The sequence below is a fragment of the Lissotriton vulgaris genome, chromosome 9 (genome assembly GCF_964263255.1).
Source record: "Lissotriton vulgaris chromosome 9, aLisVul1.2, whole genome shotgun sequence".
NCBI lineage: Eukaryota > Metazoa > Chordata > Amphibia > Caudata > Salamandridae > Lissotriton > Lissotriton vulgaris.
Genome location: NC_141697.1, coordinates 592,347,466 through 592,363,268, shown reverse-complemented (window position 1 = coordinate 592,363,268; position 15,803 = coordinate 592,347,466).

Sequence of the window (15,803 nt, the reverse complement as noted above, 5' to 3'; positions counted from 1 at the left end):
TGACAAAGAATTGACAGAGACTGGTATCAAACTAAAAAATGCTTGTTTGGCATTACAAAAATGAAGGGCTCAAGTTGGATAGGAAAAGGACTGATGCTTACAGGAAAGTGCTATGCTTGATCTGGCCTTGGACAGTCCAGAGAGGTGTGTGCCTTAGTTGCCATAGTGGAGGGTGACAGGCTGGGCATGACTCCTATTTGTACACTATGCCAGGCAAGAAAAGACTGAGCGAAGGGCATCATTTACAGGGCACAATAGAAGTCTGATGTGAACAACACACAGATGCAGACCAGATAACAAAAAATAACGCTGGGTCCAAGTCTGGCAAATCACAGAGTATTACAAGGGAGTTTTTCCCTTCATGTATCAACACTACAAGTAATTATATTTTTTGTAAGGGTAACTGTAGGAAAGCCATACTACATGGTGCCTTTTTCCCAGAGAACTAAAGAGGCACAGGCCACTGGAAAATCAGTATCACTGGTGAGCGTTTTGGGCAGATGGTGACACTAAAATGTTTATTTAATAAAGTGCATGATTGTAGCTCTAACATGAAATTTAAATAAAAAAATTAGGACCCCGGTTGCAGAAGGACTATCCTCCGACAGGAATTTGATCTTGTATCTTCTCTTGTGGACTGTAATATTATTTTTGTGTTTTCACAGCGACCGTTACCCTTCCTTTATCGCATTGGAGCCGAAGGCAGTGGCAAATAAGGCTACGAAAGCGAAACCTTTGGAGGGAGTGACATACAACAAAAAGAAGGTAGCAACTCTTGTTTGTGTTTTCGGTTAATTTTTTAGAGCAAATAAGGGCCCCTGCAGTGGAAGTGAGGTTGCATTTCACCCTAAACTATAGCGCTGCCAGATTTGCATTTCACATTTTACACATATTGGGGCATATTGGCAAGGGCCATATTGCCACTTTAGCAGCACTTTTTGCCGCTAAATCGGTGATATTTTTATCGCCCTATCAGCAAGCTGTCGCTAACAGCTGTTAGCGACAGCTTTCTGGCCAAAGTGACCGCTTTGAAGGCCGCTTTGCATGTCAGCGATATTTATCGCTAATGACATGCAAAGTAAGCGTACCGGACTAAAAGACCACGAAAACAGCCGCTAACAGACCTAACTGCTATTAGCAATGAGGCCCCGGGCCCGGTTAGCGATATGAAAAGTATCGCTAACCGGGATTACCGCAGGAATTTTTACAGCTTCTAAAAACCTGACTTAGCCATTATACTCAATGGGAGGTGGATTCTAAGGCTGAATCCACCTCTGCCTATTAGCAAGGTTTACGCTAGCGATACATTTGTTATCGCTGTTTTACTTGGGTTTTTGGTGGATTTCGCTGCTATTGGTGGATCTTTTATCGCATTGGAGAAAAATGTTGGTAATAACGCACTATCTTCGCGATAAGTTCCAGCGATAGGAGACGGTTAAAAAAATCGCGCTAAGCGCAGTTTGCGATAATTATCGCAAGTAGTTGCTAGTATGCCCCTCGTGGGTAATTTACTTAGAATTTTGTGTCATTACGCAAAAGTAAGTTACGCAAATTCCACACATCTCTAGGTTGAACACCAATGTATAACACTACTACGATGTGCTATGTTTCTTACCACATTACCCGATATCAGTCTAAATAACCCCGGCAGGAGCAACATCTACTATCAGCAGCTTTCAGTAAAAGTGGAAGTGAGCAGTGTATTGGGCTTGGGCAAGGGAAAGAGGTGATACCTTGAGCATTTGATAACATCTGATTTTGTGCTGTAGAGTCACTGCACTTTCTACTTTTACCCCACACAGAAAGCATATTTTCAATCAGCATAGGACCTACGGCAGAATCGCGTGAGTGCCCTTTAGTAAGGTAGTTCTGAAAAAGAGACCGTTCTAGGATCCTTATGTTTCTCTTTCTACACCCTGTAAACAGCGCTGTACTGAGAACCCAAAGCAGCCCTGCCAATTTTGTTGGAGCCGGGGTGCTTTAAAGTTAGAAGAACTGCTGCAGCACCACTGCATAACCGGCCCCAGTAACAAAATAAACCCTCACCACATCAAAATCGGTCCCCACCCTTTCATCCTCCCAGGGAAGCGCCCAATGCCCACTATGGCCAGTCCGGCTCTGCAGTTTACTTGTGAAAAAGGTACAATTTCACCTTCGGTGATGAGTGGCTTTATGGAAAAGTGGATATTTTTTACGGATATGAAGACTCAGTTACATTCCACTCGCATAATCCATCTCGCAAGTGGTTGGGATAGAGCAGTGTAATGGAGAGGCACACTGGAGGGTTTCTCTATCTAGAGAAAGGCCCAAAAGTACTCATCTAGCACAAAATTTGTCTGATAGATGGGTGGAGGTGGAAGAATATAAGGATGGAAGATTATATCCTCTCTTAAATAGGTACTATATCGTAACTGCAATGGAATACCCTTTCCACCAACCTGAAGGCCCTCCCACCTAATTTAGAGGGGCCCTTCAGTGTATAGACAGTGGAGACCACTCCATCTCGACCACCTACGAAATCCTCAAACAAACTGAATGAGTATGACCCATCGGAGGTTTGGCCATGTGTCCACCTACCGTATTCAGATTGGGCAGATACATCGCCAGTTTTTAGGTCGAGTATTCGAGACCAGTTGTAATTTCTTATGTTGGGTTAATGCCATCCCCTGCTTTTGATTTGTTTGTTTCAGTGTCCTTCAAAAATCCTTGCTTGCCAGTGGTCAGTCCTGCCTCTTTGTCCTTCCTTTTTCTCTTCCGTTCCTCCCATGCAGCAGGGACTAAGTACTGTCTCATCACACTACAGTTCTTTGTCTGTTCGGTGGGGGGTTACTTTTTTTCTTGGTTTCCTGCTCTGTTTCTGTTTGCCTGTGTGCAGTTTCAGCAATATAGCTGATTACATTTAAATATAATTTTCCTTACTCCCACCTCCTCCTAATTCCAAAGTTGCATTGGGGTACGTCATACGCCATGCCTCCCTCTTCATTGGTTATATTTTTGAGGCTTTTAGCAATTTTTACGTTTCGACCGTCATTTGGGCTTTTTTTAGTAGGATGTTAGTTGGATTGGTTCTGATATTAAACTGTCGTAAAACTGGCAAGGAAGAATGTGCAAGGCAATTGGAGGGTTTCGTTCGGCAGCACGCGCATGTTTATCCCATGAATACACCAGATAGTTGCTGCATGCGAGTGTATACAGAGACAAGTAAATGTACTGTACTTCTATTTATCCCCCCCCCCCCCCCCCCCCGGGGGGGGGGGGGATAAACTTTATTGTATCATTTGTTGTGCTGAGACATGAGAATCAGGAAACATGGCTTAAACTATACAGCCTCAACAGCCTAATGGTTAAAGTACTGGCCTGCTCAGCTCACCATTACGGGTTCGAGTCCCATCTGGGTTGGATTGTGGTAATTGTTCCTGCTTTTGCCTAGACGGATAGAACAAACAAACAATGACCCAACAGGTATTATTCTAGAGACGGTTAAACATGTATGCTGAAAGCATTACAGGCACAGCAATTAGGAGACTTTGAATCAAGTTAAGGTTTGGTTGTTATTCATCATATACTTTTTATGGGAGAAGCAGGGAGGCAAAATATACAGTTATAGCAGTACTGTACGAGAGAAATCAATAACAACCCAATTGCACTTGGTGCTAGGTGATGTGCAGGTGACATAAATGGCGACGCAAGTGACAAAGTGGACAGCGTGAACGGCGCAGAGTGAACAATAGTGTAAATTATATACAGTGAGTGGGAACATGTGGCTCAAGGCTAGTTTTATAACAAGATTGACTGATTCGGATAATTAGTCATTCTTAATGAGCCATTGTACGGTATGCACCATGTTTTGCGCTGTGTTGTCGACGACGTTTCGATCCTCGTCAATTGGGATAGTCTTCAGGACAGGGTTGTATGGTTTAGAAGGTCCTGCGGGAGGGAAAGGAGAGGTCAGGGAGGCAAGCGCAGTGCGAAGCACAAGGTGTAACAGAGAAAGTTGGTCTAAGAACTCAAGGGCTCATGATTCCTAAGTGAGATCTAAGGTAAGCAGCTGGTGGGTAGTCTACGGGAAGGACTGACCAACCGGGGTGGTTGCAGTTGGGATGGTAAAGGATGTGTAGTGGCGATTGGAACCGAGGTACATAAATGTAGGAGCTCGTATCCTGCTCTACCTGGGTACTATGGTACGTAAAGGTACTTGTGTAAATGTTTGGTCTAGTGCCCCCATAGTTATCTGGGGGTATTCAGATCGTGTGACAAATTGAGTGAAAAAAGGGGAGGGGGGGAGCGCTTGAATGGTGCGAAATGATCTGGGACGGCCAGCTCGAGTGACATGCCCAGAGGCACAACAGTGTAATACGGGTGGGCACGTGTTATTTGCTTGAGGCGGGCTGGGGGGGCGCGTGCACTTGAAGGTGCTGGAAAGACAGTCAAGGGCTGGATTGTAGCGAACGCCAGCTGTAGGGGCGCAAGCTGGGAAAGGAGGCGGGGGGGTTGGAAGAACCCTGCTCAAAGCACTACGGTTGGCAGGAATTGCACAATTACAGGAGGTCACGGCTGGTCACACCTGAAGGATTGAAGGTTTTCTGAATTATTAGGAGCAATCATGCGCGGTAGGGGTAGGGGCGTCTTCGAGTCAATCTGGAGGAAAAAGGAAAGGGTTGTAAGAGAGTGCCGGGGTACTCGGGTGGTTGCAAAGGGTATACCGGTAACAATACTAACTTGCCGAATGCACAAGACGTGGTCGGTGAATCGAGCACTGTCTTAGTACGTTTCCTGTAGTGGCATTTGAGGCGTCCGGGGGTTGGGGGCAGAACCTGCGGGAGGAAGGGACGAATTAGCAGAGGACGGAGAGCAGTGGGCCGTAGTCAAGGACGTACAGGGGCCTGTGACCGGAGCACATACCTGATCGGATTGTGGCTCGGGTACAGAGTGAATCCGGCAGCCGATCGGGTTTGGATGGCTTTCTGAAGGGTGGGCCGTCAGTGATACAGAACCAGGAAATAGCTGATCACGGGGGCTGTGACGTGTATGGAGGGAGCCAATCGTAGCGCGGAAGGGGGCGGGAACAAGGACCTGCCGGGGCAGACTTGAACGGACAGTCGTAAAGGAAAAGGTGAATCATGATGTGACTTTGTACAGTGAAACACATATTGCAAATATATATATCCACAATTTGTGGTGGATAATTGAACATCAAGAAGCACAAGTAAGCTATTAATCGCAAGGCAAGACATATTATGTATATGTACCAACAATTCTCTTCCAGGGGATCCTCATCAATAGTCATAAGCATTAGAATATTCCCGCCCATGCGCGGTACCCCGGAAACACTATATTATATGTGCCCCACATATATATACTCATATATATATATAAATACATATATATATAAAAACATGCAATAGCAGCCAAATAACATCAGAGCTGAAATATGCTGTGAAGAATTTTCACCATACATGTATAATAAGCATTAGAAACATGAGAAACAACACCAAAGATTGTTTAGAAACTGTTTTAATGCTCAGAAAGCAGTAGAAATTCTCATAACTCACTGGAAGCATAGAAAGCTCCCAGGCTGCATTGCAAACACACAGTCTAAAAAGACTGAAAAGCTAACCTGTAGCTGCATAGCAATAAACTGACACCGTGCCTTTAAGGCACCCATGACCCCCAGTATCCCATCATGCCTCAGGGGTGACAGTTAGGTCAGTTGTTCTTTCCGGCTCCTTCAGAGAAGGACCCTGGTTACACAGCTCCACTAATTTTTCTGTTTTTTGACAGAAAAATACTTCACTTTTAACAACTTTTACTCTTACTTTGACATTTAACATCTAGTCAAGTAAGATACTGCCTTTTTCAGTCAGTTTAGTGAACATTTTCTTCTGAGAATGCCTTCACTCTTTGACAAATGTCCTTCTTGTGGCAACAAGAAGGCAAAATCAGACAACCACGACGTCTGTATCCTGTGTCTGCCTGAAGATCATGATCCAGGCACCTGTCCTCATTGTGAGCACCTGTCAGGAAGAACTCTCAAGGACAGGGAGAGGATTCACATTTATGGCCTGGCTCACAGGTCATCCAGAGGAAGATCTCCGGTGAAGAAGGGCTCCAAGAAAGCTCATACATCTTTAAACAAGCATTTACAATGCAATGGTTTTGCCTTTGTTAAAGTTAGAGCTATTGGCATTGCTCTTGACATTATTTTTATTTATGTTTTTTTTTAACATAAATAAATGGCATCGTCATTTACAATGCCACTAGCTTTATCTCTCGCAAATGACACACACAAACACACACAGAGCCCCCCCACACACACACCCACACAGAGCCCCCCACACACACAGCCACACAGAGCCCCCCACACACACAGCCACACAAAGCCCCCCACACACACAGCCACACAAAGCTCCCCACACACACAGCCACACAGAGCCCTCCACACACCCTCACAGAGCCATGCAGGAGCCTTGCAAGAGATGCTGGGCAAGAGGGCAGTAAACCTTCGGGCGAAGCAGGGAAGATGGTAGAGATGCAGGGCGAGAGGGCAGTAACCCTTCAGGGGAAGCAGGGAAGATGCAAGAGATGCAGGGCGAGAGGGCAGTAACCCTTCAGGGAGAAGCAGGGAAGATACAAGAGCCCTGCAAGAGATGCAGGGTGAGAGGGCAGTGAACCTTCGGGAGAAGCAGGGTAGAGTGGCGATCTGCATAAGATGGCGCGGGCTTGCACGAGGAAGAGGCATCCATGCCAGGGTGGGTACAGAACCGCACAGGCCATGAAGGAATTTCAGGTCTGTAGGAGAGAGGCCTGCATGAGACTGGGCCTGCGGGAGCAGGGAGCAGGGAGCCGTGCGGCCTAGGGATCAGGGGGCATCCCAGTGCATGAGAACTAGCATCGGCGTGGCTATCACTGTGCAGCAGGTGCAGCGGCACCAGTGCTCCCAGAGGCCCACTGCATTCAGATTTTAATTCCCAACCGGGTCACCAGAGGCACTTTTCCTGGTTGGCACCAGGGCCCGTGCCACTGGGCCAGTATCTGGGAGCAGGTGGGGGGCAGAACACGCCGGAGGGAAACCGAGAGAGGGTAAAACACACGGGCGTTTTGATGAGAAATGACGTTTCTCGTCAGGCGGAGCCTGAGTGGGGCCTGGAGACCTATCCAGGAGCAGAGAGGAGAGAACCGCCAATAATCCGATTAAAAGCAATTACAGCGAGATTATAAAGGCAAGTGCCGGGCAGAACAGAGAGGAGAGCAGGGCCAGGGGAGAGGGAGGCTGAAAGCAGAGAGAGAGAGAGAGAGAGGAGAGACGGACAGCAGGGACAGATGAGCGCTGAGAGCTGAGACAGGGGAGGCCAGGGGAAGAGACAAATCAGAGATAGAAGGAAAGTGAGAGTCAACAAAAACAAAGGGAGAAGGAAGTAGATGAGGGCTGGGAGCAGAGATCGAGAGAGACACAGAGCAGAGAGCAGGTGACAAGAATACAAGAATACAGAGAGACAGAGAGCGAGAGGGACAGCGGGCAGAGAGTGACTCCCCGGACAAACACTGTTAGGCCGAGAGAATGGACAGAGGGCAGTAAAGACAGGGGTCTGGGAGAGGCGGCCGAATAGAAAGTTCAGAGTTAAAGCAGAAATGGTTCAGTGATAAAGCACATGAGAAAAGGGAAACAGAGCAGGGACAGGAACGAAAGGGGATAAGAACCTCAAGCTGCGGGGTCAGGGGCGTGGAGTCTGGACTCAGCACACACGGCCATCGGATACACACGGCCATCGGAGCAGCCCCCGCCGGAGCGCACCGGGACCGGCCGGCAGCAACCCCAGGTAGGCAGCCTGGCACCCTGCAGGCACGGTGGAGGTGGGAGAACCGGCGCACGTGGGGAGGGGCACACGAGGAACACAGGCAGAGTCTCACGGGACATGGGCACACGGGAGAGACAAACGGGACAAAGGCACATGGGACAGGCACACAGACAGAGGCTCACGGGACAGGGGCACATGGGACAGGCACACAGGCAGAGGATCACGGGACAGGGGCACATGGGACAGGCACACAGACAGGCTCAAGGGACAGGGAAACTGAACAGAGGAACACGGGACAGGTAAACGGGGCTGGGGCACATGAGGCAGGCACACAGACAGAGTCTCAAGGGACATTGGCACATGGGACAGGCAAACGGAACAGAGGAGCACAGGTCAGGGGTGGCACATGGGACAGGGGCACACGGGAGAGTCACACGGGACATGGGCATACGAGACAGGCAAGGGGGAGGGACAGGAGCACCAGGGCTGAATCACCGGGTCGGGGACCGGAGAACTGTCAATGGAGGCAAAGGGAACAGAGACACGTGGCACTGAGGCAGGGGGCACCTGGGCAAGGGCACGAGGGACTGACACCCTCGAAACAGGGGCACGGGACAGGTGCTGAGGGAAAGGAGGCAGAGGAGCAGGACAAGAGGGAAGGAGGAGGCGCAAGGGGATGCACGGGACAGAGGCGCAGGGGACATGGTGACTTCTACCTGAGGCAGGAGCCGAGCAGAAAGGGGCCACGTGTCTGAGGTCAATAACAATAAAAACAACAACAGCAATAATAATTTAAAAAGCACATTTTGCATATCAAAAATGGACCCAACCTACTGGACTTCCGGAATGGCTTTTTATCTCTCCTTGGCCTCCCAGTTTCCTCCCCTTATACCATTCACTGCATTCTTAGCTAGCGCCAAGACGCCTCCTGTGTTACTTGTGCTTTACAAACCCCAATAACAGAACACACGTTTCCTGGGTTCGTCCCAAAGATGTGACACCTTCATCCCCCGCAGGCATCGAGGTATTTTAAAGGGAACACAATTAGATTCTGAAGTGATAGATTTCTAGCTGCCTGGGGTGTAGCTCCGGGTGCACATGAGATGATGTAAAGACAGGAGTGATTAAAAGTAACGTTTTTGAATCTTACTTTTATTTCTGTAGCTTGTGTAGGAAGGTACCTCCTGACTATGGTTGCCCCCAACTTTTTGCCCTGTGTTTTAGCTGGTTTTTGACATAGTCGACCTGGGGCCCTGCCAATCAGGACCCCAGGCCTACTGCTCTCTCTGTAAAATGGATTGCATGTACCCTAGGTACATTTCCAATTGGTACTGGGCCACCTTATCAGACCCTGTAACTCAGGGCATAGGTGTACCCAGGGCTGCCAGGGGCTGCAGCATGTATTATGCCACCCCTGACTGGCCTCCTAAATTTGACACAACTGGCTGCATGACAGCTGGGGCAAAGTCGTGTAATCACCCTTTGCTGTAGGTGTAGTATACCTATACCTAACCCTAAAATGGACACACAGATTCCTATCAGTTACTCCTATGGCAGGCCTTGACAATCCTGAAGGCAGAGTGCTTGGAATCGTGTGAGATGGTGCTCTGGCATGAGCTGAGCCTGTCTGCGGCTTGCGGAACCAAGTCCTAATAGCTGTTCCATGATATCGCATACCATATACTCTTAAGTGCATTATAATCCTCGCGGTTAAATGCTAACTTTGGTATTGCTTTATCAAAACATGTCGAGTAAGGTGTCATACGAATTGGAATACTAACCCCTCGCCAATTCTGGCGACGGGGTTAGCATTCCACCCTTCTAGAGGGACACGACATGTATGTAACTGTGAACCCCGGTTAAAGTTAACTGAAGCCTCAGCTCCACAAAATGGATGCTGCCACCACAGACACGAGTCTGACCCCCTGCAGCTGGGAGTCCTTCCAGCGAGGGGAGCCTGGACAAAGGGTTTCCTGTCAGGGGCAGTGCTAGCACCGTCCCAGACATGGTTTTGTGTATCCTGGGTAGGCAGGGCTTTTCAGGAAGGTGACTGCTGAGTGGCACCCCGGTGCTCACTACGCATAGGCCGGTCTGAACCAGTTCCAGGGGCACACCAGCCCCTGGCCTGGGGAAGTCCGGCATGGCAGAGGGGTGTAACCACCCCCCTCCTAGTCCCACCCATAGGCAGGACCTAGTCACCGGGTCAGCCCCCTTTTTTAGTATAAAGATGGGAGCGGGCCCCCTGTTAAAATTAGATCATCTTTGGAATCAAGACACGACTTTCTGCGAAAGGACTTCACGATTTCTTCATCAAGATTCTCCCTTGTGGCTAAGGAGTAGTCACCCTGCATCCGCAGGCACCATCCTAAAGAACACTGCGGTCTGCTGCAAGTCCTTCATCACGAATCCGACGACCCAGCTCGACGAGACCCGGCTTCCCTGGCACCTCTGACCTCTACTCACCTCTACAGCCAAGCTGAGAACCGTGAGTGCGACGAGACTTCGAGGGACCGACGATCGCCAAGACTGCACGACATCTTTACTGCAAGCCCACCGTGTCCTCCACGGGTGAGTGCTTTGGGGTCCGAGAAGCCCCGACCCTGCGCAGCTCCAGCACCCAAGATCAGCCCCCCTGCATCTCCACGATCTGCGTGGGGCCCTTCTGCTGTTTGCTGTGCACCGCGTTGTTTGGCTACTAGCCGGCTGGCTTGTGGCCTTCTGAACGACGCCCGACGACATCACTGCTGCTGGTCTGGTTGCTCCAGACTGGCCCTTGCTTCCTTCTTGAAGAGAGGCACCCCGGACCCTCCTGGTCCACTCCAGACGCCATTTTAGGTCCACCGCGTGGGCTTGAATTTGCCAAGGCTTGGTTGCCCAATCCTGGGTCCTGCGACGCCGACAGCTTCTATCTTCGTGGGACAGCTCGATCCTCCTTCCTGGTCGCCGACAACGCCTCCTGGTCCGTGAGATCTTCGAGCACCGCGTCACCCACTCACCTTGTCGAGGTGGCTACCATCCGGTGCCCTCCTGGTGCCCACTGACTACTGGCTAGTAGTCTCGAACTTGGTCCCCTCTGCTTTCAGGTGTCATCTTCCATCGATCCAGGCTTGGATCCACCGAACTTTCTTCACTGGTCGCCTGCCAGCAACTTCTTTCTTCCAGGCTCCTGGTCCGTCAACGAGGATTCCCGACGTCTTTTGAGTCCTATGCAGCTGCAGCCCCTGGGCTAGGTAACTTCGGCATTTCGGTGCCCCAGCATAGCCGCACTATCCAAGGGTCAGAATCTACTTTCGTTTTCTCCCTACCAGGTCGGGTTCGCCCGAGAACACTAACTTTGCAAATTCTAGCTACCATAGACTTTGTCCCGCATCTCGCGTGAGAGTGCACACACTGCACCCGAGTCCCCTGGGTCTCCTAGAAGTAATCTAACGATTCTATAGTCAAGTCCTAGCGATTCCAAAGCCTATTAGTACTGTACTTACCTGCTAGTAATTTCGCATTCCACTTTTCAAGTATATGGTTTTCCGTGCCCCTCGGGCATTTGTATATACTGTGCTAACTTAAGTATTTTTGTAAGAGTTTTGGTTTGTGCTTAGTACCCTGTCCTCATAAAGAGTACAGGGCTGTTGTGATCTTTAATAAATAACTGTTTATTTTCATAACACTTGTGTGGTGTCCTTTCACTTGGTGTTCAAGGGGTATATGTGGTATAACAGCTGGCTTAACACGCCCTCTCGAGTCTTTAGCCTTAGACTGCTCGTATCCACGCTACTAGGATAGCTGGTCTATAAGGTTGACTTACAACCAATCATCAATAAGGGTTGCTGGACTGATACATAGTGTTCACTAGAATAGTGACCACTGCATATCAGGCCACCTTCTCACATTGGTGAGCAGCGGTTGGGATTTGAGCTTGCTGTTGTTTTACCACACGTATCCTAAGAATATCTTGTTGAAAGATCACATAAGTACTGTTAGTACATATAATCAAGCTTAGAATACTCTGAGTTCTACTGAACCAGCTGTTGTAGCTCCTCAAGGCTTAGCACACCTTGGCTGCAACTCTTAGCAAGGGATCAGTAGGTAAACACATAGTGTAGGTAGGTGCATCACTTACACCACACTAGAATCAGCATGTCAGACAAAGGAGGAAACTCTGAGTATCCCCTTGTGTCAGTGGACCCTCCACAGGTCCCCTCTAAATATGCTGCTCTTAGCTTCCATGAGATGAGACAAGTGTGTACTCTCAGGAAACTAAAACAGGGGTCTAACCCCACCACTTCCTTTCTGATTGGTCTCTTAGAGGCTTATGATGCCAGTAGGGCTGGTAACACAGACCCTTCTAATCCAGAAGGAAGTTTGCCCTCCTTACAGGGACCCTTTGATAGCCAGGACCATCCCCTCCAGGAAGCAGATGATGCTGAGGATGAGGATGAGGACCAGTTGTCAGGGGATGAGGCAGATAAGGGACAGGTAGAAGTCATTAGACTAACCAGGTCCAACTTAAGCAGACATGAGCTTGGTACTGGGGGACTCCTGGGCCCACTCTCAGGTCAGCTTAACATTGGGAATGGACGAGTTAGGTCTCTATCAAGAGGCTCTAACAGATCCCTTCGAACCAATGGCTCTCTCAACTCTTCTCACAGAGGGATGTCTTCCCCCTAAGAGGAGAGTGTATGAAGCTGAAGAAAGGGCAATCAAACTGAGGATTCAAAGGGAAGAACTTGCCCTGGCCAAAGAGAGACTTGCCCTTGCTAGAGAGCAAGAATTATGTGGGCTACAGCCCACTGGTGGCAGCAATAAACCTAGCAATAGGGAAAGGAATTTTGATACAAAGCACCTGAATAAGATAGTGCCCCCCTTTAAAGAAGGGGATGACATCCACAAATGGATTACTGCTTTGGAGAGAGCCTGCACTGTGCAGGGTGTTCCCCAAAGTCAGTGGGCAGCTATCTTGTGGCTCTCCTTTGATGGTAAAGGTAGAGATAAGCTCCTCACCACAAGGGTGGAGGATGCTAACAATTACAAAATCTTGAAGAATACACTGGTTGATGGGTTTGGTTTAACCACTGAACAATACAGGATGCTGTTCAGAGACACCCAGAAAACTCAGTCTCAAGATTGGACTGACTTTGTTGATTGTGCCACTAAGGCTTTTGAAGGCTGGCTACTGGGTAGTAAGGTTACTGATTTTAAAGGATTGTATAATCTAATTATGAGGGAGCAAATCTTAAATAATTGTCAGAACCAGTTATTACACCAGCACCTGGTAGACTCTGATCTGACCTCTCCACAGGAATTGGGTAAGAGGGCAGACAAATGGGTCAGAACCAGGGTTAGGCCTAAAAACCAGGGTGGTGACCAGAAAAAGGAATCAACCAAGCCTCAAGAGAAGGGTGGGGATAAATCCACAGAGAAGACTTCCCAAGGGCCCCAAAACTCCAACAAGGGTGGTGGGTCCCAGAACACTCCTTCAGAGCAAAAGAAACCTTATTGTCATACCTGTAAACAGGTGGGCCATTACAAAAGTGATGCCAGTTGCCCTAAAAATGGCAATAAGGGAAATATACCCCCAGGTAATACTCCTAAACCTCCTGTTACCACTAGTGGTAATCCCCCAGGTGGTGGGAGTGCCCCCAAGAATGTGGTGGGCATTACTTTGGGCAATCAGGAGGACTATGGCCTAGCCAGGTTCCCTGACCACACTCTTGTCTGTGAGACTGGCATGGGGTTTGCCAATTTCACTACTGGACCCCACATTTTGGGCAAGTATAGACAAGAAGTTTTAGTGAATGGTCAGAAAGTTGAGGCATTCAGAGACACAGGGGCCAGCCTCACCATGGTGAGTGACCATCTGGTCCCCTCTGCTCAACTGACCCCTGGTTTTACTTATCAGGTGACACTTGAGGAAGCTTTTGCCTGAACCGCTATTGCCACAGAACGCTGCAGCAGGGGCTCTCTAACCAGCGTTTTTGCCCGCCCGCCCGCCTCCCGCTCTCCAGACCTGTCCTGTGATGAACACCGAGCGGAGCGCTGAGTGCGGAGCAGGGCCAAAAGAACTACAAATCCCAGCGGCCCTAGCAGCATTTGCCGCGTCAGTTTCGCGCCAGGAGGCGCTGAAATACGGCGACACCCCGGTCGAGGGGGTGTCACTTGAGGAAGCTTTTGCCTGAACCACTATTGCCACAGAACGCTGCAGCAGGGGCTCTCTAACCAGCGTATTTGCCCGCCCGCCCGCCTCCCGCTCTCCAGACCTGTCCTGTGATTAACACCGAGCGGAGCGCTGAGTGCGGAGCAGGGCCAAAAGAACTACAAATCCCAGCGGCCCTAGCAGCATTTGCCGCGTCAGTTTCGCGCCAGGAGGCGCTGAAATACGGCGACACCCCCGTCTCGCGGGACGTGAGCGGGACGCCCGGAGCGAAGTCCGGGCAAAGGGCGGGCCCTCTGTGGCCCTCAGTGACTGAGGTAGGCTGGGCTGGGCCCGGTCATTTACATTTTGTTTTTGCCTCGATGAACATGTTTTTATTTCTGTTGGTTTGAGAACGATATTATTACACCGTTCTTCATACTAACTTGGCCGGTCAGGGATTGACGTTACTCCAGGTTCTTATAAGTTTTATTCTTTTACATAATAATATTTTACTACTGTACATTCTCCTCTGGGGTCTGTCCATTTGGATTAAGTTTATCTCTGTGGAAAATAGTACGGAAAATGTCTAAAACTCTACGCTCAGGAAGGGTAGTGGGAGAAAAACCTGGCAGAAAATTAACTACTACCCGCACAAGAAACAAATCAGTGAATAACCCACCGTTGAAAGGTGAATGCCAACTATCTGAACTTTGGGATCTATCTGTTGTAAAAAAATCTAAAATTGCTACTCCAGAAAGCTCTGATACTAAAACCCTGGATGTTCATACACCAGCCCCCATAGACCCCCTACTGCCTCTGGTACAGCCAGGGGCCCTACAATCAATGGTAGGGGGGTCTTCCTTACGGGACTCAACAGAGGGGAAGGTGATGGCCGTAGGTGATCCAGTGCATATACCACCGATGCCTCAGTCCCCTTTGAACGATAGGCCGGGGGGCGATTTGTCTGCACTATCTATTGACCTGGAACTTTGGGGACGCTACGTAAGCCCAGCTAAAGTGGAGACTTTGGAGCAGTTTAAATCTTCAGGGGGTGCCACCCCTTCTGGGTTACTGCTGTATAGTAGCACCCCTTCGTTAAATGGCCATGAAATATCCGACTTGTTAAATGTTTCAAGGAGCCCCGATCTTAATCTCTTGGATAATCGTTGCTCTGTGGAAGCACGAGAAAAGCCGATCTCAGAGTCCATGATCGCTCTGGAACAACTCCTAGCCTCAATCTTACTTCTTCTGGGGAAATTTGTAGGCAGCTCGGACTGTATTTTGGAATCAGTCACTCAAATTTTAAAGACATTGCTGCAAAAATCGCCTGATATGAGGAATGCTTCTCCCCCCAAGTCTGAGCATTACTTGTCTGAGGGGAAAACCAGAGACACCAGAGGGGAACTTGATAGGAAGGTTGAATCTCCTACTCTGGAATCACACAAGGACATGCCTTTTACTGCAGCTCCCAACTGCATTAAAAACTCAGCTCTGGAGATAGAGGAAGATGATAAACCTTTGCCTGGCCCTAAAGTGGTCCAGGAGTTATTTCCTATTTTTATGCCTGAGATCGGAAAAGAACCCCTGGACGATAAACCGGAGGTAAAAGAAGATAGGGGAAAAATGGTAAACAAAAAATTAATAAAGGGAACAAGAGGAAACCAATTCGAAAATACAGAAAGAAAAAGCAGCGGAGGATTATTTTCCAAAATATTGCAGCGTCAAGGGAGAATGATGAAATCGATGTGGAGCCCTCTTCTACTTCCTTAAAGGTGGACATTGATTTGAACTTAACTACTTTAACCTCTGTAAAGGGGGAAAATGAACAACGTAGTCCGATGACTCAGGAAGTTATACCGCAAACGGGGGGCTCTCTC